The 25,777-nt window shown below is 47.3% G+C and overlaps 15 non-coding genes and 2 pseudogenes across 15 annotated transcripts; all 17 read right to left on the bottom strand.

Annotated features, from left to right (window-relative positions):
- Positions 1–15: 15 nt before the first annotated feature.
- On the bottom strand, positions 16–206 carry LOC142252477 (U2 spliceosomal RNA). Its single transcript, XR_012725852.1, has one exon. It is a non-coding gene; the product is annotated as a U2 spliceosomal RNA (small nuclear RNA).
- A 1,381-nt stretch (positions 207–1,587) lies between these two features.
- On the bottom strand, positions 1,588–1,771 carry LOC142253355 (U2 spliceosomal RNA). The gene has a single exon (XR_012726654.1). It is a non-coding gene; the product is annotated as a U2 spliceosomal RNA (small nuclear RNA).
- A 1,602-nt stretch (positions 1,772–3,373) lies between these two features.
- LOC142253354 (U2 spliceosomal RNA) lies at positions 3,374–3,557 on the bottom strand. The gene has a single exon (XR_012726653.1). It is a non-coding gene; the product is annotated as a U2 spliceosomal RNA (small nuclear RNA).
- A 1,601-nt stretch (positions 3,558–5,158) lies between these two features.
- On the bottom strand, positions 5,159–5,349 carry LOC142252476 (U2 spliceosomal RNA). Its single transcript, XR_012725851.1, has one exon. It is a non-coding gene; the product is annotated as a U2 spliceosomal RNA (small nuclear RNA).
- A 1,373-nt stretch (positions 5,350–6,722) lies between these two features.
- Positions 6,723–6,906, bottom strand: LOC142253353 (U2 spliceosomal RNA). Its single transcript, XR_012726652.1, has one exon. It is a non-coding gene; the product is annotated as a U2 spliceosomal RNA (small nuclear RNA).
- A 1,592-nt stretch (positions 6,907–8,498) lies between these two features.
- Positions 8,499–8,689, bottom strand: LOC142252475 (U2 spliceosomal RNA). Its single transcript, XR_012725850.1, has one exon. It is a non-coding gene; the product is annotated as a U2 spliceosomal RNA (small nuclear RNA).
- A 1,373-nt stretch (positions 8,690–10,062) lies between these two features.
- On the bottom strand, positions 10,063–10,255 carry LOC142253018 (U2 spliceosomal RNA). Its single transcript, XR_012726350.1, has one exon. It is a non-coding gene; the product is annotated as a U2 spliceosomal RNA (small nuclear RNA).
- Positions 10,256–10,940: 685 nt separating this feature from the next.
- Positions 10,941–11,108, bottom strand: LOC142253557 (U2 spliceosomal RNA; annotated as a pseudogene).
- A 1,382-nt stretch (positions 11,109–12,490) lies between these two features.
- On the bottom strand, positions 12,491–12,683 carry LOC142253017 (U2 spliceosomal RNA). Its single transcript, XR_012726349.1, has one exon. It is a non-coding gene; the product is annotated as a U2 spliceosomal RNA (small nuclear RNA).
- Positions 12,684–15,114: 2,431 nt separating this feature from the next.
- LOC142252927 (U2 spliceosomal RNA) lies at positions 15,115–15,305 on the bottom strand. Its single transcript, XR_012726288.1, has one exon. It is a non-coding gene; the product is annotated as a U2 spliceosomal RNA (small nuclear RNA).
- Positions 15,306–16,686: 1,381 nt separating this feature from the next.
- On the bottom strand, positions 16,687–16,877 carry LOC142252926 (U2 spliceosomal RNA). Its single transcript, XR_012726287.1, has one exon. It is a non-coding gene; the product is annotated as a U2 spliceosomal RNA (small nuclear RNA).
- A 1,381-nt stretch (positions 16,878–18,258) lies between these two features.
- Positions 18,259–18,449, bottom strand: LOC142252474 (U2 spliceosomal RNA). The gene has a single exon (XR_012725849.1). It is a non-coding gene; the product is annotated as a U2 spliceosomal RNA (small nuclear RNA).
- Positions 18,450–19,830: 1,381 nt separating this feature from the next.
- Positions 19,831–20,025, bottom strand: LOC142253453 (U2 spliceosomal RNA). Its single transcript, XR_012726738.1, has one exon. It is a non-coding gene; the product is annotated as a U2 spliceosomal RNA (small nuclear RNA).
- Positions 20,026–21,582: 1,557 nt separating this feature from the next.
- LOC142252472 (U2 spliceosomal RNA) lies at positions 21,583–21,773 on the bottom strand. Its single transcript, XR_012725848.1, has one exon. It is a non-coding gene; the product is annotated as a U2 spliceosomal RNA (small nuclear RNA).
- Positions 21,774–23,153: 1,380 nt separating this feature from the next.
- LOC142253232 (U2 spliceosomal RNA) lies at positions 23,154–23,349 on the bottom strand. The gene has a single exon (XR_012726543.1). It is a non-coding gene; the product is annotated as a U2 spliceosomal RNA (small nuclear RNA).
- A 697-nt stretch (positions 23,350–24,046) lies between these two features.
- LOC142253658 (U2 spliceosomal RNA) lies at positions 24,047–24,188 on the bottom strand (annotated as a pseudogene).
- Positions 24,189–25,564: 1,376 nt separating this feature from the next.
- LOC142253196 (U2 spliceosomal RNA) lies at positions 25,565–25,760 on the bottom strand. Its single transcript, XR_012726509.1, has one exon. It is a non-coding gene; the product is annotated as a U2 spliceosomal RNA (small nuclear RNA).
- Positions 25,761–25,777: the final 17 nt, after the last annotated feature.

Genomic DNA, 25,777 nt, shown 5'->3' with positions numbered 1-25,777 from the left:
GGAAACTGGGTTAAGAAGGGGTGCACCGGTCCTGGAGGTACTGCAATACCAGGTCAATGCGTGGAGTGGACAGAGCAAGCTCTTTTTCCATCTCCCTGTTCTAAAAATCCATTTAATATATGGTCCCCAGATAGGGGACGTATCAGATATTAAACTGATAAGAACAGATACTACACTTGATCTTAGCCAAAAGGCCGAGAAGCGATAACCAGAATTGGTTTGGGCCTCGAGTGGCACCCTGGCCTATGCCGGACACATCTTAGGGAGAGAGAGCGAGAGGGAGACAAACCCACGCCTACACAAGACATTTTGTCACCCAAGCCAACCCTTGAAAAGGCTGCTTTGCAGAGCAAAAACAAGAAGAATGGTGCGTTTTGCAGCCGCCGCCCACTGCAATGAATCTGAATAACTCCTCCTTTTGGGCGCAAGCAACTCCCCTCCCCCTTGCAGTCTTTTCAATTCATGATACAAAAAGACGGACAGGACAGGTTGCCTGACTTTCCGTCACTGCCACCCTTTGCCATCCTTACCCGTAGAAAGCCCTTTCATCATCCCCAAACCCTAATCTTTTCCCTTCCCTTCCCAGCCCCAAACCCTGCCCTCTGTACCCATCTCACCACCCGCATCCCTTCTCCTATCATCCCCCTACCACCCGAGAAAAAAAAAAAAAAAAAAGCTTGCCCCCTCCTTCCACTAGCCCACCTCCCACCCAAAGAGAAACTTCTGCTGCGCAGCTAGCTTTCTAGGCAGCAGCGCTATTGTGATGTCAGCGGGGGGCATTGTGACAAGCCGCCAGTGTTCCGTCTCTTCATGTTGTGCACTGTTCAAACGGAAAATACATCAACAGGCAGACTACAGAAAAGCTTACTAACAAAGGCTAGAGGGGGGCTTTCTCAGAGGGCTTTTTACAGTTTGTCTATTCCCAATTAGCCGTTTAAGTGTACTTAATGAAAGTAGTAATTCTTTCATAGGCCGCCCATTCTTAGTATTTGACGTTCCTTATATTGCGGTATCAGGCTGCGCAGCAGGTTGCAAAACATTCATCACCCATGACTGTCCCCAATTGGGTTCAGAAGCTAAATGTCTATCATGACCTCTCTTTTAGAATGTCCAAGAGCAAGCAAACTCTTCCTCCAGGTGAGGGAGCCAACAGCCCACTCAAGACATCATCATTGCTCAAAGAAAACCCCAAAAACCAATGCATGATAGGAATAAACAGGTAACTTTCTTTGGAGTGGAAGCGGAGAGATCGCACCAGATGCCAATTCTAGATCTTATCACACCTGTGGTCACTGCAGCAGCAGGTGAATCCACTTTGTCCAAAAGGGATCTATTCCATTCAATTGCAAATGATCTAGATAAGACAGAGAACAAGATACTGCAGCACGGGACATAGTCGAGTTGGTCAGGTTGAGTGGTGATGAGTTTGCTATTTGGATGAATAAAGAAAGTAAAAAGTGTGAAAGATAAAAAACAAAAGGAGGAAGTATTGAGGTGCATATGAAGACGTATGCTTTCTTCCAATTCATTAAATCGGGCTAATATGAATCAGGTGAATTGAGTTCTGCTTTTGGAAACTGGGTTAAGAAGGGGTGCACCGGTCCTGGAGGTACTGCAATACCAGGTCAATGCGTGGAGTGGACAGAGCAAGCTCTTTTTCCATCTCCCTGTTCTAAAAATCCATTTAATATATGGTCCCCAGATAGGGGACGTATCAGATATTAAACTGATAAGAACAGATGAGATTTCATCCGCAAATTTCAGAATCAAGGTAGCCCCGAAGGCCAGCAGGCCACCACACAAAAGCGCAGTGCCTGGGTGATCGCCTCCCGAGCCCAGGAACCACCAGCTACAAGGGGACGTAAGCACCAAAAGGCGCAACAATCCCAAAGGCCGGCAGTTGTGCAAGCCCGGGCCCCTCCCAGCCAAGACCAAGGCAAACCCAATGAAGGGACTACACTTGATCTTAGCCAAAAGGCCGAGAAGCGATAACCAGAATTGGTTTGGGCCTCGAGTGGCACCCTGGCCTATGCCGGACACATCTTAGGGAGAGAGAGCGAGAGGGAGACAAACCCACGCCTACACAAGACATTTTGTCACCCAAGCCAACCCTTGAAAAGGCTGCTTTGCAGAGCAAAAACAAGAAGAATGGTGCGTTTTGCAGCCGCCGCCCACTGCAATGAATCTGAATAACTCCTCCTTTTGGGCGCAAGCAACTCCCCTCCCCCTTGCAGTCTTTTCAATTCATGATACAAAAAGACGGACAGGACAGGTTGCCTGACTTTCCGTCACTGCCACCCTTTGCCATCCTTACCCGTAGAAAGCCCTTTCATCATCCCCAAACCCTAATCTTTTCCCTTCCCTTCCCAGCCCCAAACCCTGCCCTCTGTACCCATCTCACCACCCGCATCCCTTCTCCTATCATCCCCCTACCACCCGAGAAAAAAAAAAAAAAAAAAAAGCTTGCCCCCTCCTTCCACTAGCCCACCTCCCACCCAAAGAGAAACTTCTGCTGCGCAGCTAGCTTTCTAGGCAGCAGCGCTATTGTGATGTCAGCGGGGGGCATTGTGACAAGCCGCCAGTGTTCCGTCTCTTCATGTTGTGCACTGTTCAAACGGAAAATACATCAACAGGCAGACTACAGAAAAGCTTACTAACAAAGGTTAGAGGGGGGCTTTCTCAGAGGGCTTTTTACAGTTTGTCTATTCCCAATTAGCCGTTTAAGTGTACTTAATGAAAGTAGTAATTCTTTCACAGGCCGCCCATTCTTAGTATTTGACGTTCCTTATATTGCGGTATCAGGCTGCGCAGCAGGTTGCAAAACATTCATCACCCATGACTGTCCCCAATTGGGTTCAGAAGCTAAATGTCTATCATGACCTCTCTTTTAGAATGTCCAAGAGCAAGCAAACTCTTCCTCCAGGTGAGGGAGCCAACAGCCCACTCAAGACATCATCATTGCTCAAAGAAAACCCCAAAAACCAATGCATGATAGGAATAAACAGGTAACTTTCTTTGGAGTGGAAGCGGAGAGATCGCACCAGATGCCAATTCTAGATCTTATCACACCTGTGGTCACTGCAGCAGCAGGTGAATCCACTTTGTCCAAAAGGGATCTATTCCATTCAATTGCAAATGATCTAGATAAGACAGAGAACAAGATACTGCAGCACGGGACATAGTCGAGTTGGTCAGGTTGAGTGGTGATGAGTTTGCTATTTGGATGAATAAAGAAAGTAAAAAGTGTGAAAGATAAAAAACAAAAGGAGGAAGTATTGAGGTGCATATGAAGACGTATGCTTTCTTCCAATTCATTAAATCGGGCTAATATGAATCAGGTGAATTGAGTTCTGCTTTTGGAAACTGGGTTAAGAAGGGGTGCACCGGTCCTGGAGGTACTGCAATACCAGGTCAATGCGTGGAGTGGACAGAGCAAGCTCTTTTTCCATCTCCCTGTTCTAAAAATCCATTTAATATATGGTCCCCAGATAGGGGACGTATCAGATATTAAACTGATAAGAACAGATGAGATTTCATCCGCAAATTTCAGAATCAAGGTAGCCCCGAAGGCCAGCAGGCCACCACACAAAAGCGCAGTGCCTGGGTGATCGCCTCCCGAGCCCAGGAACCACCAGCTACAAAGGGACGTAAGCACCAAAAGGCGCAACAATCCCAAAGGCCGGCAGTTGTGCAAGCCCGGGCCCCTCCCAGCCAAGACCAAGGCAAACCCAATGAAGGGACTACACTTGATCTTAGCCAAAAGGCCGAGAAGCGATAACCAGAATTGGTTTGGGCCTCGAGTGGCACCCTGGCCTATGCCGGACACATCTTAGGGAGAGAGAGCGAGAGGGAGACAAACCCACGCCTACACAAGACATTTTGTCACCCAAGCCAACCCTTGAAAAGGCTGCTTTGCAGAGCAAAAACAAGAAGAATGGTGCGTTTTGCAGCCGCCGCCCACTGCAATGAATCTGAATAACTCCTCCTTTTGGGCGCAAGCAACTCCCCTCCCCCTTGCAGTCTTTTCAATTCATGATACAAAAAGACGGACAGGACAGGTTGCCTGACTTTCCGTCACTGCCACCCTTTGCCATCCTTACCCGTAGAAAGCCCTTTCATCATCCCCAAACCCTAATCTTTTCCCTTCCCTTCCCAGCCCCAAACCCTGCCCTCTGTACCCATCTCACCACCCGCATCCCTTCTCCTATCATCCCCCTACCACCCGAGAAAAAAAAAAAAAAAAAAAGCTTGCCCCCTCCTTCCACTAGCCCACCTCCCACCCAAAGAGAAACTTCTGCTGCGCAGCTAGCTTTCTAGGCAGCAGCGCTATTGTGATGTCAGCGGGGGGCATTGTGACAAGCCGCCAGTGTTCCGTCTCTTCATGTTGTGCACTGTTCAAACGGAAAATACATCAACAGGCAGACTACAGAAAAGCTTACTAACAAAGGTTAGAGGGGGGCTTTCTCAGAGGGCTTTTTACAGTTTGTCTATTCCCAATTAGCCGTTTAAGTGTACTTAATGAAAGTAGTAATTCTTTCATAGGCCGCCCATTCTTAGTATTTGACGTTCCTTATATTGCGGTATCAGGCTGCGCAGCAGGTTGCAAAACATTCATCACCCATGACTGTCCCCAATTGGGTTCAGAAGCTAAATGTCTATCATGACCTCTCTTTTAGAATGTCCAAGAGCAAGCAAACTCTTCCTCCAGGTGAGGGAGCCAACAGCCCACTCAAGACATCATCATTGCTCAAAGAAAACCACAAAAACCAATGCATGATAGGAATAAACAGGTAACTTTCTTTGGAGTGGAAGCGGAGAGATCGCACCAGATGCCAATTCTAGATCTTATCACACCTGTGGTCACTGCAGCAGCAGGTGAATCCACTTTGTCCAAAAGGGATCTATTCCATTCAATTGCAAATGATCTAGATAAGACAGAGAACAAGATACTGCAGCACGGGACACAGTCGAGTTGGTCAGGTTGAGTGGTGATGAGTTTGCTATTTGGATGAATAAAGAAAGTAAAAAGTGTGAAAGATAAAAAACAAAAGGAGGAAGTATTGAGGTGCATATGAAGACGTATGCTTTCTTCCAATTCATTAAATCGGGCTAATATGAATCAGGTGAATTGAGTTCTGCTTTTGGAAACTGGGTTAAGAAGGGGTGCACCGGTCCTGGAGGTACTGCAATACCAGGTCAATGCGTGGAGTGGACAGAGCAAGCTCTTTTTCCATCTCCCTGTTCTAAAAATCCATTTAATATATGGTCCCCAGATAGGGGACGTATCAGATATTAAACTGATAAGAACAGATACTACACTTGATCTTAGCCAAAAGGCCGAGAAGCGATAACCAGAATTGGTTTGGGCCTCGAGTGGCACCCTGGCCTATGCCGGACACATCTTAGGGAGAGAGAGCGAGAGGGAGACAAACCCACGCCTACACAAGACATTTTGTCACCCAAGCCAACCCTTGAAAAGGCTGCTTTGCAGAGCAAAAACAAGAAGAATGGTGCGTTTTGCAGCCGCCGCCCACTGCAATGAATCTGAATAACTCCTCCTTTTGGGCGCAAGCAACTCCCCTCCCCCTTGCAGTCTTTTCAATTCATGATACAAAAAGACGGACAGGACAGGTTGCCTGACTTTCCGTCACTGCCACCCTTTGCCATCCTTACCCGTAGAAAGCCCTTTCATCATCCCCAAACCCTAATCTTTTCCCTTCCCTTCCCAGCCCCAAACCCTGCCCTCTGTACCCATCTCACCACCCGCATCCCTTCTCCTATCATCCCCCTACCACCCGAGAAAAAAAAAAGCTTGCCCCCTCCTTCCACTAGCCCACCTCCCACCCAAAGAGAAACTTCTGCTGCGCAGCTAGCTTTCTAGGCAGCAGCGCTATTGTGATGTCAGCGGGGGGCATTGTGACAAGCCGCCAGTGTTCCGTCTCTTCATGTTGTGCACTGTTCAAACGGAAAATACATCAACAGGCAGACTACAGAAAAGCTTACTAACAAAGGTTAGAGGGGGGCTTTCTCAGAGGGCTTTTTACAGTTTGTCTATTCCCAATTAGCCGTTTAAGTGTACTTAATGAAAGTAGTAATTCTTTCATAGGCCGCCCATTCTTAGTATTTGACGTTCCTTATATTGCGGTATCAGGCTGCGCAGCAGGTTGCAAAACATTCATCACCCATGACTGTCCCCAATTGGGTTCAGAAGCTAAATGTCTATCATGACCTCTCTTTTAGAATGTCCAAGAGCAAGCAAACTCTTCCTCCAGGTGAGGGAGCCAACAGCCCACTCAAGACATCATCATTGCTCAAAGAAAACCCCAAAAACCAATGCATGATAGGAATAAACAGGTAACTTTCTTTGGAGTGGAAGCGGAGAGATCGCACCAGATGCCAATTCTAGATCTTATCACACCTGTGGTCACTGCAGCAGCAGGTGAATCCACTTTGTCCAAAAGGGATCTATTCCATTCAATTGCAAATGATCTAGATAAGACAGAGAACAAGATACTGCAGCACGGGACATAGTCGAGTTGGTCAGGTTGAGTGGTGATGAGTTTGCTATTTGGATGAATAAAGAAAGTAAAAAGTGTGAAAGATAAAAAACAAAAGGAGGAAGTATTGAGGTGCATATGAAGACGTATGCTTTCTTCCAATTCATTAAATCGGGCTAATATGAATCAGGTGAATTGAGTTCTGCTTTTGGAAACTGGGTTAAGAAGGGGTGCACCGGTCCTGGAGGTACTGCAATACCAGGTCAATGCGTGGAGTGGACAGAGCAAGCTCTTTTTCCATCTCCCTGTTCTAAAAATCCATTTAATATATGGTCCCCAGATAGGGGACGTATCAGATATTAAACTGATAAGAACAGATGAGATTTCATCCGCAAATTTCAGAATCAAGGTAGCCCCGAAGGCCAGCAGGCCACCACACAAAAGCGCAGTGCCTGGGTGATCGCCTCCCGAGCCCAGGAACCACCAGCTACAAAGGGACGTAAGCACCAAAAGGCGCAACAATCCCAAAGGCCGGCAGTTGTGCAAGCCCGGGCCCCTCCCAGCCAAGACCAAGGCAAACCCAATGAAGGGACTACACTTGATCTTAGCCAAAAGGCCGAGAAGCGATAACCAGAATTGGTTTGGGCCTCGAGTGGCACCCTGGCCTATGCCGGACACATCTTAGGGAGAGAGAGCGAGAGGGAGACAAACCCACGCCTACACAAGACATTTTGTCACCCAAGCCAACCCTTGAAAAGGCTGCTTTGCAGAGCAAAAACAAGAAGAATGGTGCGTTTTGCAGCCGCCGCCCACTGCAATGAATCTGAATAACTCCTCCTTTTGGGCGCAAGCAACTCCCCTCCCCCTTGCAGTCTTTTCAATTCATGATACAAAAAGACGGACAGGACAGGTTGCCTGACTTTCCGTCACTGCCACCCTTTGCCATCCTTACCCGTAGAAAGCCCTTTCATCATCCCCAAACCCTAATCTTTTCCCTTCCCTTCCCAGCCCCAAACCCTGCCCTCTGTACCCATCTCACCACCCGCATCCCTTCTCCTATCATCCCCCTACCACCCGAGAAAAAAAAAAGCTTGCCCCCTCCTTCCACTAGCCCACCTCCCACCCAAAGAGAAACTTCTGCTGCGCAGCTAGCTTTCTAGGCAGCAGCGCTATTGTGATGTCAGCGGGGGGCATTGTGACAAGCCGCCAGTGTTCCGTCTCTTCATGTTGTGCACTGTTCAAACGGAAAATACATCAACAGGCAGACTACAGAAAAGCTTACTAACAAAGGTTAGAGGGGGGCTTTCTCAGAGGGCTTTTTACAGTTTGTCTATTCCCAATTAGCCGTTTAAGTGTACTTAATGAAAGTAGTAATTCTTTCATAGGCCGCCCATTCTTAGTATTTGACGTTCCTTATATTGCGGTATCAGGCTGCGCAGCAGGTTGCAAAACATTCATCACCCATGACTGTCCCCAATTGGGTTCAGAAGCTAAATGTCTATCATGACCTCTCTTTTAGAATGTCCAAGAGCAAGCAAACTCTTCCTCCAGGTGAGGGAGCCAACAGCCCACTCAAGACATCATCATTGCTCAAAGAAAACCCCAAAAACCAATGCATGATAGGAATAAACAGGTAACTTTCTTTGGAGTGGAAGCGGAGAGATCGCACCAGATGCCAATTCTAGATCTTATCACACCTGTGGTCACTGCAGCAGCAGGTGAATCCACTTTGTCCAAAAGGGATCTATTCCATTCAATTGCAAATGATCTAGATGAGACAGAGAACAAGATACTGCAGCACGGGACATAGTCGAGTTGGTCAGGTTGAGTGGTGATGAGTTTGCTATTTGGATGAATAAAGAAAGTAAAAAGTGTGAAAGATAAAAAACAAAAGGAGGAAGTATTGAGGTGCATATGAAGACGTATGCTTTCTTCCAATTCATTAAATCGGGCTAATATGAATCAGGTGAATTGAGTTCTGCTTTTGGAAACTGGGTTAAGAAGGGGTGCACCGGTCCTGGAGGTACTGCAATACCAGGTCAATGCGTGGAGTGGACAGAGCAAGCTCTTTTTCCATCTCCCTGTTCTAAAAATCCATTTAATATATGGTCCCCAGATAGGGGACGTATCAGATATTAAACTGATAAGAACAGATACTACACTTGATCTTAGCCAAAAGGCCGAGAAGCGATAACCAGAATTGGTTTGGGCCTCGAGTGGCACCCTGGCCTATGCCGGACACATCTTAGGGAGAGAGAGCGAGAGGGAGACAAACCCACGACTACACAAGACATTTTGTCACCCAAGCCAACCCTTGAAAAGGCTGCTTTGCAGAGCAAAAACAAGAAGAATGGTGCGTTTTGCAGCCGCCGCCCACTGCAATGAATCTGAATAACTCCTCCTTTTGGGCGCAAGCAACTCCCCTCCCCCTTGCAGTCTTTTCAATTCATGATACAAAAAGACGGACAGGACAGGTTGCCTGACTTTCCGTCACTGCCACCCTTTGCCATCCTTACCCGTAGAAAGCCCTTTCATCATCCCCAAACCCTAATCTTTTCCCTTCCCTTCCCAGCCCCAAACCCTGCCCTCTGTACCCATCTCACCACCCGCATCCCTTCTCCTATCATCCCCCTACCACCCGAGAAAAAAAAAAGCTTGCCCCCTCCTTCCACTAGCCCACCTCCCACCCAAAGAGAAACTTCTGCTGCGCAGCTAGCTTTCTAGGCAGCAGCGCTATTGTGATGTCAGCGGGGGGCATTGTGACAAGCCGCCAGTGTTCCGTCTCTTCATGTTGTGCACTGTTCAAACGGAAAATACATCAACAGGCAGACTACAGAAAAGCTTACTAACAAAGGTTAGAGGGGGGCTTTCTCAGAGGGCTTTTTACAGTTTGTCTATTCCCAATTAGCCGTTTAAGTGTACTTAATGAAAGTAGTAATTCTTTCATAGGCCGCCCATTCTTAGTATTTGACGTTCCTTATATTGCGGTATCAGGCTGCGCAGCAGGTTGCAAAACATTCATCACCCATGACTGTCCCCAATTGGGTTCAGAAGCTAAATGTCTATCATGACCTCTCTTTTAGAATGTCCAAGAGCAAGCAAACTCTTCCTCCAGGTGAGGGAGCCAACAGCCCACTCAAGACATCATCATTGCTCAAAGAAAACCCCAAAAACCAATGCATGATAGGAATAAACAGGTAACTTTCTTTGGAGTGGAAGCGGAGAGATCGCACCAGATGCCAATTCTAGATCTTATCACACCTGTGGTCACTGCAGCAGCAGGTGAATCCACTTTGTCCAAAAGGGATCTATTCCATTCAATTGCAAATGATCTAGATAAGACAGAGAACAAGATACTGCAGCACGGGACATAGTCGAGTTGGTCAGGTTGAGTGGTGATGAGTTTGCTATTTGGATGAATAAAGAAAGTAAAAAGTGTGAAAGATAAAAAACAAAAGGAGGAAGTATTGAGGTGCATATGAAGACGTATGCTTTCTTCCAATTCATTAAATCGGGCTAATATGAATCAGGTGAATTGAGTTCTGCTTTTGGAAACTGGGTTAAGAAGGGGTGCACCGGTCCTGGAGGTACTGCAATACCAGGTCAATGCGTGGAGTGGACAGAGCAAGCTCTTTTTCCATCTCCCTGTTCTAAAAATCCATTTAATATATGGTCCCCAGATAGGGGACGTATCAGATATTAAACTGATAAGAACAGATTTTTGATTTAATGAAGCTTTCCAAAGCACCACAAAAAATGCATGACCGAAGTCACACCAAAAACAGTGCAAAGGCTAGGATTCGTGTGGACCCCACCGTGAGGAGAGGGTCCCCAAAAATCAACCCCGTCCCTCCGAGCCAGAAGGCCACAGCAAGGGTCAGGGATCTTCGGTGCTCCCCCAAGCTGAAGCCTGGTTGAGCCTTGTCGTTGCTCCCAGCGTCCACCCAGGCATCTTACCCAAGTGGAGTAGAGAGCTACTAGTTGTTGGTTTCGCAGCCGAAACTGCCCGGACCGTCAACCGGTGTTGGTTTCTCAGCCCAAGGCTAACCGGACCTCCAACCGGGTGTTGGTTTCTCAGCCGAAGCTGACCCAGACCTCCAACCGGGTGTTGGTTTCTCAGCCGAAGCTGACCCGGACCTCCAACCGGGTGTTAGTTTCTCAGCCCAAAGCTGACCAGACCTCCAACCGGGATTATAAAAATTTCCCTTCCTAGCCAGAAGGCCGGGATAGGGTAATATGCTCAAAAAGTATGAAAAGGCAAGGTACGGTGTGCTACAGAGCCCAAGGCTTGCCGGGGTCCCAAGCCAGCAAGCTCAGACTCACTCCAGGGTCGTCAGTCCTGGGGCACGTTGTACCATAGCCCCCCATCCTTACTCAGTCTAATAGCCTCGATCCTGGTAGGGCCATGTTTTCCACTAGATGAATATACTATCCACCCAGAGTACTAGCAAGCGCAACCTTCCAGTGTGCATTGTATCATTGTACTAAGGTGGCCTGGAGCTTAAACCACCTTTTCGAACAACACTACACTTGATCTTAGCCAAAAGGCCGAGAAGCGACTGATAAGAACAGATACTACACTTGATCTTAGCCAAAAGGCCGAGAAGCGATAACCAGAATTGGTTTGGGCCTCGAGTGGCACCCTGGCCTATGCCGGACACATCTTAGGGAGAGAGAGCGAGAGGGAGACAAACCCACGCCTACACAAGACATTTTGTCACCCAAGCCAACCCTTGAAAAGGCTGCTTTGCAGAGCAAAAACAAGAAGAATGGTGCGTTTTGCAGCCGCCGCCCACTGCAATGAATCTGAATAACTCCTCCTTTTGGGCGCAAGCAACTCCCCTCCCCCTTGCAGTCTTTTCAATTCATGATACAAAAAGACGGACAGGACAGGTTGCCTGACTTTCCGTCACTGCCACCCTTTGCCATCCTTACCCGTAGAAAGCCCTTTCATCATCCCCAAACCCTAATCTTTTCCCTTCCCTTCCCAGCCCCAAACCCTGCCCTCTGTACCCATCTCACCACCCGCATCCCTTCTCCTATCATCCCCCTACCACCCGAGAAAAAAAAAAAAAAAAAAAGCTTGCCCCCTCCTTCCACTAGCCCACCTCCCACCCAAAGAGAAACTTCTGCTGCGCAGCTAGCTTTCTAGGCAGCAGCGCTATTGTGATGTCAGCGGGGGGCATTGTGACAAGCCGCCAGTGTTCCGTCTCTTCATGTTGTGCACTGTTCAAACGGAAAATACATCAACAGGCAGACTACAGAAAAGCTTACTAACAAAGGTTAGAGGGGGGCTTTCTCAGAGGGCTTTTTACAGTTTGTCTATTCCCAATTAGCCGTTTAAGTGTACTTAATGAAAGTAGTAATTCTTTCATAGGCCGCCCATTCTTAGTATTTGACGTTCCTTATATTGCGGTATCAGGCTGCGCAGCAGGTTGCAAAACATTCATCACCCATGACTGTCCCCAATTGGGTTCAGAAGCTAAATGTCTATCATGACCTCTCTTTTAGAATGTCCAAGAGCAAGCAAACTCTTCCTCCAGGTGAGGGAGCCAACAGCCCACTCAAGACATCATCATTGCTCAAAGAAAACCCCAAAAACCAATGCATGATAGGAATAAACAGGTAACTTTCTTTGGAGTGGAAGCGGAGAGATCGCACCAGATGCCAATTCTAGATCTTATCACACCTGTGGTCACTGCAGCAGCAGGTGAATCCACTTTGTCCAAAAGGGATCTATTCCATTCAATTGCAAATGATCTAGATAAGACAGAGAACAAGATACTGCAGCACGGGACATAGTCGAGTTGGTCAGGTTGAGTGGTGATGAGTTTGCTATTTGGATGAATAAAGAAAGTAAAAAGTGTGAAAGATAAAAAACAAAAGGAGGAAGTATTGAGGTGCATATGAAGACGTATGCTTTCTTCCAATTCATTAAATCGGGCTAATATGAATCAGGTGAATTGAGTTCTGCTTTTGGAAACTGGGTTAAGAAGGGGTGCACCGGTCCTGGAGGTACTGCAATACCAGGTCAATGCGTGGAGTGGACAGAGCAAGCTCTTTTTCCATCTCCCTGTTCTAAAAATCCATTTAATATATGGTCCCCAGATAGGGGACGTATCAGATATTAAACTGATAAGAACAGATTTTTGATTTAATGAAGCTTTCCAAAGCACCACAAAAAATGCATGACCGAAGTCACACCAAAAACAGTGCAAAGGCTAGGATTCGTGTGGACCCCACCGTGAGGAGAGGGTCCCCAAAAATCAACCCCGTCCCTCCGAGCCAGAAGGCCACAGCAAGGGTCAGGGATCTTCGGTGCTCCCCCAAGCTGAAGCCTGGTTGAGCCTTGTCGTTGCTCCCATCGTCCACCCAGGCATCTTACCCAAGTGGAGTAGAGAGCTACTAGTTGTTGGTTTCGCTGCCGAAACTGCCCGGACCGTCAACCGGTGTTGGTTTCTCAGCCCAAGGCTAACCGGACCTCCAACCGGGTGTTGGTTTCTCAGCCGAAGCTGACCCAGACCTCCAACCGGGTGTTGGTTTCTCAGCCGAAGCTGACCCGGACCTCCAACCGGGTGTTAGTTTCTCAGCCCAAAGCTGACCAGACCTCCAACCGGGATTATAAAAATTTCCCTTCCTAGCCAGAAGGCCGGGATAGGGTAATATGCTCAAAAAGTATGAAAAGGCAAGGTACGGTGTGCTACAGAGCCCAAGGCTTGCCGGGGTCCCAAGCCAGCAAGCTCAGACTCACTCCAGGGTCGTCAGTCCTGGGGCACGTTGTACCATAGCCCCCCATCCTTACTCAGTCTAATAGCCTCGATCCTGGTAGGGCCATGTTTTCCACTAGATGAATATACTATCCACCCAGAGTACTAGCAAGCGCAACCTTCCAGTGTGCATTGTATCATTGTACTAAGGTGGCCTGGAGCTTAAACCACCTTTTCGAACAACACTACACTTGATCTTAGCCAAAAGGCCGAGAAGCGACTGATAAGAACAGATGAGATTACATCCGCAAATTTCAGAAAACGGTCATCGGCCACCACACAAAAGCGCAGTGCCGCAGGTGATCGCCTCCCGAGCCCAGGAACCACCAGCCATAAGGGGACGTAAGCACCAAAAGGCGCAACAATCCCCGAGGCCGGCGGTTGTGCAAGCCCGGGCCCCTCCCAGCCAAGACCAAGGCAAACCCAATGAAGGGACTACACTTGATCTTAGCCAAAAGGCCGAGAAGCGATAACCAGAATTGGTTTGGGCCTCGAGTGGCACCCTGGCCTATACCGGACACATCTTAGGGAGAGAGAGCGAGAGGGAGACAAACCCACGCCTACACAAGACATTTTGTCACCCAAGCCAACCCTTGAAAAGGCTGCTTTGCAGAGCAAAAACAAGAAGAATGGTGCGTTTTGCAGCCGCCCACTGCAATGAATCTGAATAACTCCTCCTTTTGGGCGCAAGCAACTCCCCTCCCCCTTGCAGTCTTTTCAATTCATGATACAAAAAGACGGACAGGACAGGTTGCCTGACTTTCCGTCACTGCCACCCTTTGCCATCCTTACCCGTAGAAAGCCCTTTCATCATCCCCAAACCCTAATCTTTTCCCTTCCCTTCCCAGCCCCAAACCCTGCCCTCTGTACCCATCTCACCACCCGCATCCCTTCTCCTATCATCCCCCTACCACCCGAGAAAAAAAAAAAAAAAAAAAGCTTGCCCCCTCCTTCCACTAGCCCACCTCCCACCCAAAGAGAAACTTCTGCTGCGCAGCTAGCTTTCTAGGCAGCAGCGCTATTGTGATGTCAGCGGGGGGCATTGTGACAAGCCGCCAGTGTTCCGTCTCTTCATGTTGTGCACTGTTCAAACGGAAAATACATCAACAGGCAGACTACAGAAAAGCTTACTAACAAAGGTTAGAGGGGGGCTTTCTCAGAGGGCTTTTTACAGTTTGTCTATTCCCAATTAGCCGTTTAAGTGTACTTAATGAAACTAGTAATTCTTTCATAGGCCGCCCATTCTTAGTATTTGACGTTCCTTATATTGCGGTATCAGGCTGCGCAGCAGGTTGCAAAACATTCATCACCCATGACTGTCCCCAATTGGGTTCAGAAGCTAAATGTCTATCATGACCTCTCTTTTAGAATGTCCAAGAGCAAGCAAACTCTTCCTCCAGGTGAGGGAGCCAACAGCCCACTCAAGACATCATCATTGCTCAAAGAAAACCCCAAAAACCAATGCATGATAGGAATAAACAGGTAACTTTCTTTGGAGTGGAAGCGGAGAGATCGCACCAGATGCCAATTCTAGATCTTATCACACCTGTGGTCACTGCAGCAGCAGGTGAATCCACTTTGTCCAAAAGGGATCTATTCCATTCAATTGCAAATGATCTAGATAAGACAGAGAACAAGATACTGCAGCACGGGACATAGTCGAGTTGGTCAGGTTGAGTGGTGATGAGTTTGCTATTTGGATGAATAAAGAAAGTAAAAAGTGTGAAAGATAAAAAACAAAAGGAGGAAGTATTGAGGTGCATATGAAGACGTATGCTTTCTTCCAATTCATTAAATCGGGCTAATATGAATCAGGTGAATTGAGTTCTGCTTTTGGAAACTGGGTTAAGAAGGGGTGCACCGGTCCTGGAGGTACTGCAATACCAGGTCAATGCGTGGAGTGGACAGAGCAAGCTCTTTTTCCATCTCCCTGTTCTAAAAATCCATTTAATATATGGTCCCCAGATAGGGGACGTATCAGATATTAAACTGATAAGAATAGATACTACACTTGATCTTAGCCAAAAGGCCGAGAAGCGATAACCAGAATTGGTTTGGGCCTCGAGTGGCACCCTGGCCTATGCCGGACACATCTTAGGGAGAGAGAGCGAGAGGGAGACAAACCCACGCCTACACAAGACATTTTGTCACCCAAGCCAACCCTTGAAAAGGCTGCTTTGCAGAGCAAAAACAAGAAGAATGGTGCGTTTTGCAGCCGCCGCCCACTGCAATGAATCTGAATAACTCCTCCTTTTGGGCGCAAGCAACTCCCCTCCCCCTTGCAGTCTTTTCAATTCATGATACAAAAAGACGGACAGGACAGGTTGCCTGACTTTCCGTCACTGCCACCCTTTGCCATCCTTACCCGTAGAAAGCCCTTTCATCATCCCCAAACCCTAATCTTTTCCCTTCCCTTCCCAGCCCCAAACCCTGCCCTCTGTACCCATCTCACCACCCGCATCCCTTCTCCTATCATCCCCCTACCACCCGAGAAAAAAAAAAAAAAAAAAGCTTGCCCCCTCCTTCCACTAGCCCACCTCCCACCCAAAGAGAAACTTCTGCTGCGCAGCTAGCTTTCTAGGCAGCAGCGCTATTGTGATGTCAGCGGGGGGCATTGTGACAAGCCGCCAGTGTTCCGTCTCTTCATGTTGTGCACTGTTCAAACGGAAAATACATCAACAGGCAGACTACAGAAAAGCTTACTAACAAAGGTTAGAGGGGGGCTTTCTCAGAGGGCTTTTTACAGTTTGTCTATTCCCAATTAGCCGTTTAAGTGTACTTAATGAAAGTAGTAATTCTTTCATAGGCCGCCCATTCTTAGTATTTGACGTTCCTTATATTGCGGTATCAGGCTGCGCAGCAGGTTGCAAAACATTCATCACCCATGACTGTCCCCAATTGGGTTCAGAAGCTAAATGTCTATCATGACCTCTCTTTTAGAATGTCCAAGAGCAAGCAAACTCTTCCTCCAGGAGGGGGAGCCAACAGACAACGAAAGAGATCATCATTACTCAAAGAAAACCCCAAAAACCAATGCATGATAGGAATAAACAGGTAACTTTCTTTGGAGTGGAAGCGGAGAGATCGCACCAGATGCCAATTCTAGATCTTATCACACCTGTGGTCACTGCAGCAGCAGGTGAATCCACTTTGTCCAAAAGGGATCTATTCCATTCAATTGCAAATGATCTAGATAAGACAGAGAACAAGATACTGCAGCACGGGACATAGTCGAGTTGGTCAGGTTGAGTGGTGATGAGTTTGCTATTTGGATGAATAAAGAAAGTAAAAAGTGTGAAAGATAAAAAACAAAAGGAGGAAGTATTGAGGTGCATATGAAGACGTATGCTTTCTTCCAATTCATTAAATCGGGCTAATATGAATCAGGTGAATTGAGTTCTGCTTTTGGAAACTGGGTTAAGAAGGGGTGCACCGGTCCTGGAGGTACTGCAATACCAGGTCAATGCGTGGAGTGGACAGAGCAAGCTCTTTTTCCATCTCCCTGTTCTAAAAATCCATTTAATATATGGTCCCCAGATAGGGGACGTATCAGATATTAAACTGATAAGAATAGATACTACACTTGATCTTAGCCAAAAGGCCGAGAAGCGATAACCAGAATTGGTTTGGGCCTCGAGTGGCACCCTGGCCTATGCCGGACACATCTTAGGGAGAGAGAGCGAGAGGGAGACAAACCCACGCCTACACAAGACATTTTGTCACCCAAGCCAACCCTTGAAAAGGCTGCTTTGCAGAGCAAAAACAAGAAGAATGGTGCGTTTTGCAGCCGCCGCCCACTGCAATGAATCTGAATAACTCCTCCTTTTGGGCGCAAGCAACTCCCCTCCCCCTTGCAGTCTTTTCAATTCATGATACAAAAAGACGGACAGGACAGGTTGCCTGACTTTCCGTCACTGCCACCCTTTGCCATCCTTACCCGTAGAAAGCCCTTTCATCATCCCCAAACCCTAATCTTTTCCCTTCCCTTCCCAGCCCCAAACCCTGCCCTCTGTACCCATCTCACCACCCGCATCCCTTCTCCTATCATCCCCCTACCACCCGAGAAAAAAAAAAAAAAAAAAGCTTGCCCCCTCCTTCCACTAGCCCACCTCCCACCCAAAGAGAAACTTCTGCTGCGCAGCTAGCTTTCTAGGCAGCAGCGCTATTGTGATGTCAGCGGGGGGCATTGTGACAAGCCGCCAGTGTTCCGTCTCTTCATGTTGTGCACTGTTCAAACGGAAAATACATCAACAGGCAGACTACAGAAAAGCTTACTAACAAAGGTTAGAGGGGGGCTTTCTCAGAGGGCTTTTTACAGTTTGTCTATTCCCAATTAGCCGTTTAAGTGTACTTAATGAAAGTAGTAATTCTTTCATAGGCCGCCCATTCTTAGTATTTGACGTTCCTTATATTGCGGTATCAGGCTGCGCAGCAGGTTGCAAAACATTCATCACCCATGACTGTCCCCAATTGGGTTCAGAAGCTAAATGTCTATCATGACCTCTCTTTTAGAATGTCCAAGAGCAAGCAAACTCTTCCTCCAGGAGGGGGAGCCAACAGACAACGAAAGAGATCATCATTACTCAAAGAAAACCCCAAAAACCAATGCATGATAGGAATAAACAGGTAACTTTCTTTGGAGTGGAAGCGGAGAGATCGCACCAGATGCCAATTCTAGATCTTATCACACCTGTGGTCACTGCAGCAGCAGGTGAATCCACTTTGTCCAAAAGGGATCTATTCCATTCAATTGCAAATGATCTAGATAAGACAGAGAACAAGATACTGCAGCACGGGACATAGTCGAGTTGGTCAGGTTGAGTGGTGATGAGTTTGCTATTTGGATGAATAAAGAAAGTAAAAAGTGTGAAAGATAAAAAACAAAAGGAGGAAGTATTGAGGTGCATATGAAGACGTATGCTTTCTTCCAATTCATTAAATCGGGCTAATATGAATCAGGTGAATTGAGTTCTGCTTTTGGAAACTGGGTTAAGAAGGGGTGCACCGGTCCTGGAGGTACTGCAATACCAGGTCAATGCGTGGAGTGGACAGAGCAAGCTCTTTTTCCATCTCCCTGTTCTAAAAATCCATTTAATATATGGTCCCCAGATAGGGGACGTATCAGATATTAAACTGATAAGAACAGATACTACACTTGATCTTAGCCAAAAGGCCGAGAAGCGATAACCAGAATTGGTTTGGGCCTCGAGTGGCACCCTGGCCTATGCCGGACACATCTTAGGGAGAGAGAGCGAGAGGGAGACAAACCCACGCCTACACAAGACATTTTGTCACCCAAGCCAACCCTTGAAAAGGCTGCTTTGCAGAGCAAAAACAAGAAGAATGGTGCGTTTTGCAGCCGCCGCCCACTGCAATGAATCTGAATAACTCCTCCTTTTGGGCGCAAGCAACTCCCCTCCCCCTTGCAGTCTTTTCAATTCATGATACAAAAAGACGGACAGGACAGGTTGCCTGACTTTCCGTCACTGCCACCCTTTGCCATCCTTACCCGTAGAAAGCCCTTTCATCATCCCCAAACCCTAATCTTTTCCCTTCCCTTCCCAGCCCCAAACCCTGCCCTCTGTACCCATCTCACCACCCGCATCCCTTCTCCTATCATCCCCCTACCACCCGAGAAAAAAAAAAAAAAAAAAGCTTGCCCCCTCCTTCCACTAGCCCACCTCCCACCCAAAGAGAAACTTCTGCTGCGCAGCTAGCTTTCTAGGCAGCAGCGCTATTGTGATGTCAGCGGGGGGCATTGTGACAAGCCGCCAGTGTTCCGTCTCTTCATGTTGTGCACTGTTCAAACGGAAAATACATCAACAGGCAGACTACAGAAAAGCTTACTAACAAAGGTTAGAGGGGGGCTTTCTCAGAGGGCTTTTTACAGTTTGTCTATTCCCAATTAGCCGTTTAAGTGTACTTAATGAAAGTAGTAATTCTTTCATAGGCCGCCCATTCTTAGTATTTGACGTTCCTTATATTGCGGTATCAGGCTGCGCAGCAGGTTGCAAAACATTCATCACCCATGACTGTCCCCAATTGGGTTCAGAAGCTAAATGTCTATCATGACCTCTCTTTTAGAATGTCCAAGAGCAAGCAAACTCTTCCTCCAGGTGAGGGAGCCAACAGCCCACTCAAGACATCATCATTGCTCAAAGAAAACCCCAAAAACCAATGCATGATAGGAATAAACAGGTAACTTTCTTTGGAGTGGAAGCGGAGAGATCGCACCAGATGCCAATTCTAGATCTTATCACACCTGTGGTCACTGCAGCAGCAGGTGAATCCACTTTGTCCAAAAGGGATCTATTCCATTCAATTGCAAATGATCTAGATAAGACAGAGAACAAGATACTGCAGCACGGGACATAGTCGAGTTGGTCAGGTTGAGTGGTGATGAGTTTGCTATTTGGATGAATAAAGAAAGTAAAAAGTGTGAAAGATAAAAAACAAAAGGAGGAAGTATTGAGGTGCATATGAAGACGTATGCTTTCTTCCAATTCATTAAATCGGGCTAATATGAATCAGGTGAATTGAGTTCTGCTTTTGGAAACTGGGTTAAGAAGGGGTGCACCGGTCCTGGAGGTACTGCAATACCAGGTCAATGCGTGGAGTGGACAGAGCAAGCTCTTTTTCCATCTCCCTGTTCTAAAAATCCATTTAATATATGGTCCCCAGATAGGGGACGTATCAGATATTAAACTGATAAGAACAGATTTTTTTTTTTTTTTTTTTTGAAGGATGAGTTTGAAAATAATAAAGTGACCGCCTCTCGTTGCCCAGGTAACTGTCCGTCACAAGAGGGCTATGACATCCTACGATGCACACTCCCCCAAGGCCAGCAGTTGTGCAATACCCTGGCACCTTTCAGCACCAACCAAGGTAGTACCCTCCCAAACTACACTTGATCTTAGCCAAAAGGCCGAGAAGCGATAACCAGAATTGGTTTGGGCCTCGAGTGGCACCCTGGCCTATGCCGGACACATCTTAGGGAGAGAGAGCGAGAGGGAGACAAACCCACGCCTACACAAGACATTTTGTCACCCAAGCCAATTCTTGAAAAGGCTGCTTTGCAGAGCAAAAACAAGAAGAATGGTGCGTTTTGCAGCCGCCGCCCACTGCAATGAATCTGAATAACTCCTCCTTTTGGGCGCAAGCAACTCCCCTCCCCCTTGCAGTCTTTTCAATTCATGATACAAAAAGACGGACAGGACAGGTTGCCTGACTTTCCGTCACTGCCACCCTTTGCCATCCTTACCCGTAGAAAGCCCTTTCATCATCCCCAAACCCTAATCTTTTCCCTTCCCTTCCCAGCCCCAAACCCTGCCCTCTGTACCCATCTCACCACCCGCATCCCTTCTCCTATCATCCCCCTACCACCCGAGAAAAAAAAAAAAAAAAAAGCTTGCCCCCTCCTTCCACTAGCCCACCTCCCACCCAAAGAGAAACTTCTGCTGCGCAGCTAGCTTTCTAGGCAGCAGCGCTATTGTGATGTCAGCGGGGGGCATTGTGACAAGCCGCCAGTGTTCCGTCTCTTCATGTTGTGCACTGTTCAAACGGAAAATACATCAACAGGCAGACTACAGAAAAGCTTACTAACAAAGGTTAGAGGGGGGCTTTCTCAGAGGGCTTTTTACAGTTTGTCTATTCCCAATTAGCCGTTTAAGTGTACTTAATGAAAGTAGTAATTCTTTCATAGGCCGCCCATTCTTAGTATTTGACGTTCCTTATATTGCGGTATCAGGCTGCGCAGCAGGTTGCAAAACATTCATCACCCATGACTGTCCCCAATTGGGTTCAGAAGCTAAATGTCTATCATGACCTCTCTTTTAGAATGTCCAAGAGCAAGCAAACTCTTCCTCCAGGTGAGGGAGCCAACAGCCCACTCAAGACATCATCATTGCTCAAAGAAAACCCCAAAAACCAATGCATGATAGGAATAAACAGGTAACTTTCTTTGGAGTGGAAGCGGAGAGATCGCACCAGATGCCAATTCTAGATCTTATCACACCTGTGGTCACTGCAGCAGCAGGTGAATCGACTTTGTCCAAAAGGGATCTATTCCATTCAATTGCAAATGATCTAGATAAGACAGAGAACAAGATACTGCAGCACGGGACATAGTCGAGTTGGTCAGGTTGAGTGGTGATGAGTTTGCTATTTGGATGAATAAAGAAAGTAAAAAGTGAGAAAGATAAAAAACAAAAGGAGGAAGTATTGAGGTGCATATGAAGACGTATGCTTTCTTCCAATTCATTAAATCGGGCTAATATGAATCAGGTGAATTGAGTTCTGCTTTTGGAAACTGGGTTAAGAAGGGGTGCACCGGTCCTGGAGGTACTGCAATACCAGGTCAATGCGTGGAGTGGACAGAGCAAGCTCTTTTTCCATCTCCCTGTTCTAAAAATCCATTTAATATATGGTCCCCAGATAGGGGACGTATCAGATATTAAACTGATAAGAACAGATACTACACTTGATCTTAGCCAAAAGGCCGAGAAGCGATAACCAGAATTGGTTTGGGCCTCGAGTGGCACCCTGGCCTATGCCGGACACATCTTAGGGAGAGAGAGCGAGAGGGAGACAAACCCACGCCTACACAAGACATTTTGTCACCCAAGCCAACCCTTGAAAAGGCTGCTTTGCAGAGCAAAAACAAGAAGAATGGTGCGTTTTGCAGCCGCCGCCCACTGCAATGAATCTGAATAACTCCTCCTTTTGGGCGCAAGCAACTCCCCTCCCCCTTGCAGTCTTTTCAATTCATGATACAAAAAGACGGACAGGACAGGTTGCCTGACTTTCCGTCACTGCCACCCTTTGCCATCCTTACCCGTAGAAAGCCCTTTCATCATCCCCAAACCCTAATCTTTTCCCTTCCCTTCCCAGCCCCAAACCCTGCCCTCTGTACCCATCTCACCACCCGCATCCCTTCTCCTATCATCCCCCTACCACCCGAGAAAAAAAAAAAAAAAAAGCTTGCCCCCTCCTTCCACTAGCCCACCTCCCACCCAAAGAGAAACTTCTGCTGCGCAGCTAGCTTTCTAGGCAGCAGCGCTATTGTGATGTCAGCGGGGGGCATTGTGACAAGCCGCCAGTGTTCCGTCTCTTCATGTTGTGCACTGTTCAAACGGAAAATACATCAACAGGCAGACTACAGAAAAGCTTACTAACAAAGGTTAGAGGGGGGCTTTCTCAGAGGGCTTTTTACAGTTTGTCTATTCCCAATTAGCCGTTTAAGTGTACTTAATGAAAGTAGTAATTCTTTCATAGGCCGCCCATTCTTAGTATTTGACGTTCCTTATATTGCGGTATCAGGCTGCGCAGCAGGTTGCAAAACATTCATCACCCATGACTGTCCCCAATTGGGTTCAGAAGCTAAATGTCTATCATGACCTCTCTTTTAGAATGTCCAAGAGCAAGCAAACTCTTCCTCCAGGTGAGGGAGCCAACAGCCCACTCAAGACATCATCATTGCTCAAAGAAAACCCCAAAAACCAATGCATGATAGGAATAAACAGGTAACTTTCTTTGGAGTGGAAGCGGAGAGATCGCACCAGATGCCAATTCTAGATCTTATCACACCTGTGGTCACTGCAGCAGCAGGTGAATCGACTTTGTCCAAAAGGGATCTATTCCATTCAATTGCAAATGATCTAGATAAGACAGAGAACAAGATACTGCAGCACGGGACATAGTCGAGTTGGTCAGGTTGAGTGGTGATGAGTTTGCTATTTGGATGAATAAAGAAAGTAAAAAGTGTGAAAGATAAAAAACAAAAGGAGGAAGTATTGAGGTGCATATGAAGACGTATGCTTTCTTCCAATTCATTAAATCGGGCTAATATGAATCAGGTGAATTGAGTTCTGCTTTTGGAAACTGGGTTAAGAAGGGGTGCACCGGTCCTGGAGGTACTGCAATACCAGGTCAATGCGTGGAGTGGACAGAGCAAGCTCTTTTTCCATCTCCCTGTTCTAAAAATCCATTTAATATATGGTCCCCAGATAGGGGACGTATCAGATATTAAACTGATAAGAACAGATTTTTGATTTAATGAAGCTTTCCAAAGCACCGCAAAAATGCATGACCGAAGTCACACCAAAAACAGTGCAAAGGCTAGGATTCGTGTGGACCCCTCCGTGAGAAGAGGATCCCCAAAAATCAACCCCGTCCCTCCGAGCCAGAAGGCCACAGCGAGGGTCAGGGATCTTCGGTGCTCCCCCAAGCCGAAGCCTGGTTGAGCCTTGTTGTTGCTCCCAGCGTCCACCGAGGCATCTTACCCAAGTGGAGTAGGGAGCTACTAGTCGTTGGTTTCGCAGCCGAGACTGCCCGGACCGTCAACCGGTGTTGGTTTCTCAGCCCAAGGCTGACCGGACCTCCAACCGGGTGTTGGTTTCTCAGCCCAAGGCTGACCGGACCTCCAACCGGGTGTTGGTTTCTCAGCCCAAGGCTAACCGGACCTCCAACCGGGTGTTGGTTTCTCAGCCAAAGCTGACCCGGACCTCCAACCGGGTGTTGGTTTCTCAGCCCAAAGCTGACCGGACCTCCGACCGGGATTATAAAAATTTCCCTTCTTAGCCAGAAGGCCAGGATAGGGCAATATGCTTGGAAAGTATGAATAGGCAAGGCGCGGCGTGCGACAGAGTCTGAGGCTTACCAGGGTCCCAACCTAGCAAGTTCAGACTCCCTCCAGGGTGTCTATTCCTGGGGCACATTGCACCATAACCCCCACACTTACTCAGTCTAATAGCCTCAATCCTGGTAGGGCCATGGTTTCCTCTAGATGGATATACTATCCTCCCAAAGTACTAACAAGTGCAACCTTCCAGTGTGCATTGCATCATTGTACTAAGGTGGCCGGAGCCTTAAACCACCTTTTCGAACGATACTACACTTGATCTTAGCCAAAAGGCCGAGAAGCGATAACCAGAATTGGTTTGGGCCTCGAGTGGCACCCTGGCCTATGCCGGACACATCTTAGGGAGAGAGAGCGAGAGGGAGACAAACCCACGCCTACACAAGACATTTTGTCACCCAAGCCAACCCTTGAAAAGGCTGCTTTGCAGAGCAAAAACAAGAAGAATGGTGCGTTTTGCAGCCGCCGCCCACTGCAATGAATCTGAATAACTCCTCCTTTTGGGCGCAAGCAACTCCCCTCCCCCTTGCAGTCTTTTCAATTCATGATACAAAAAGACGGACAGGACAGGTTGCCTGACTTTCCGTCACTGCCACCCTTTGCCATCCTTACCCGTAGAAAGCCCTTTCATCATCCCCAAACCCTAATCTTTTCCCTTCCCTTCCCAGCCCCAAACCCTGCCCTCTGTACCCATCTCACCACCCGCATCCCTTCTCCTATCATCCCCCTACCACCCGAGAAAAAAAAAAAAAGCTTGCCCCCTCCTTCCACTAGCCCACCTCCCACCCAAAGAGAAACTTCTGCTGCGCAGCTAGCTTTCTAGGCAGCAGCGCTATTGTGATGTCAGCGGGGGGCATTGTGACAAGCCGCCAGTGTTACGTCTCTTCATGTTGTGCACTGTTCAAACGGAAAATACATCAACAGGCAGACTACAGAAAAGCTTACTAACAAAGGTTAGAGGGGGGCTTTCTCAGAGGGCTTTTTACAGTTTGTCTATTCCCAATTAGCCGTTTAAGTGTACTTAATGAAAGTAGTAATTCTTTCATAGGCCGCCCATTCTTAGTATTTGACGTTCCTTATATTGCGGTATCAGGCTGCGCAGCAGGTTGCAAAACATTCATCACCCATGACTGTCCCCAATTGGGTTCAGAAGCTAAATGTCTATCATGACCTCTCTTTTAGAATGTCCAAGAGCAAGCAAACTCTTCCTCCAGGTGAGGGAGCCAACAGCCCACTCAAGACATCATCATTGCTCAAAGAAAACCCCAAAAACCAATGCATGATAGGAATAAACAGGTAACTTTCTTTGGAGTGGAAGCGGAGAGATCGCACCAGATGCCAATTCTAGATCTTATCACACCTGTGGTCACTGCAGCAGCAGGTGAATCGACTTTGTCCAAAAGGGATCTATTCCATTCAATTGCAAATGATCTAGATAAGACAGAGAACAAGATACTGCAGCACGGGACATAGTCGAGTTGGTCAGGTTGAGTGGTGATGAGTTTGCTATTTGGATGAATAAAGAAAGTAAAAAGTGTGAAAGATAAAAAACAAAAGGAGGAAGTATTGAGGTGCATATGAAGACGTATGCTTTCTTCCAATTCATTAAATCGGGCTAATATGAATCAGGTGAATTGAGTTCTGCTTTTGGAAACTGGGTTAAGAAGGGGTGCACCGGTCCTGGAGGTACTGCAATACCAGGTCAATGCGTGGAGTGGACAGAGCAAGCTCTTTTTCCATCTCCCTGTTCTAAAAATCCATTTAATATATGGTCCCCAGATAGGGGACGTATCAGATATTAAACTGATAAGAACAGATTTTGATTTAATGAAGCTTTCCAAAGCACCACAAAAAATGCATGACCGAAGTCACACCAA

This window comes from Anomaloglossus baeobatrachus, chromosome 9, assembly GCF_048569485.1.
Source record: "Anomaloglossus baeobatrachus isolate aAnoBae1 chromosome 9, aAnoBae1.hap1, whole genome shotgun sequence".
NCBI lineage: Eukaryota > Metazoa > Chordata > Amphibia > Anura > Aromobatidae > Anomaloglossus > Anomaloglossus baeobatrachus.
This window is presented reverse-complemented; position numbering and strand designations above follow the sequence as displayed.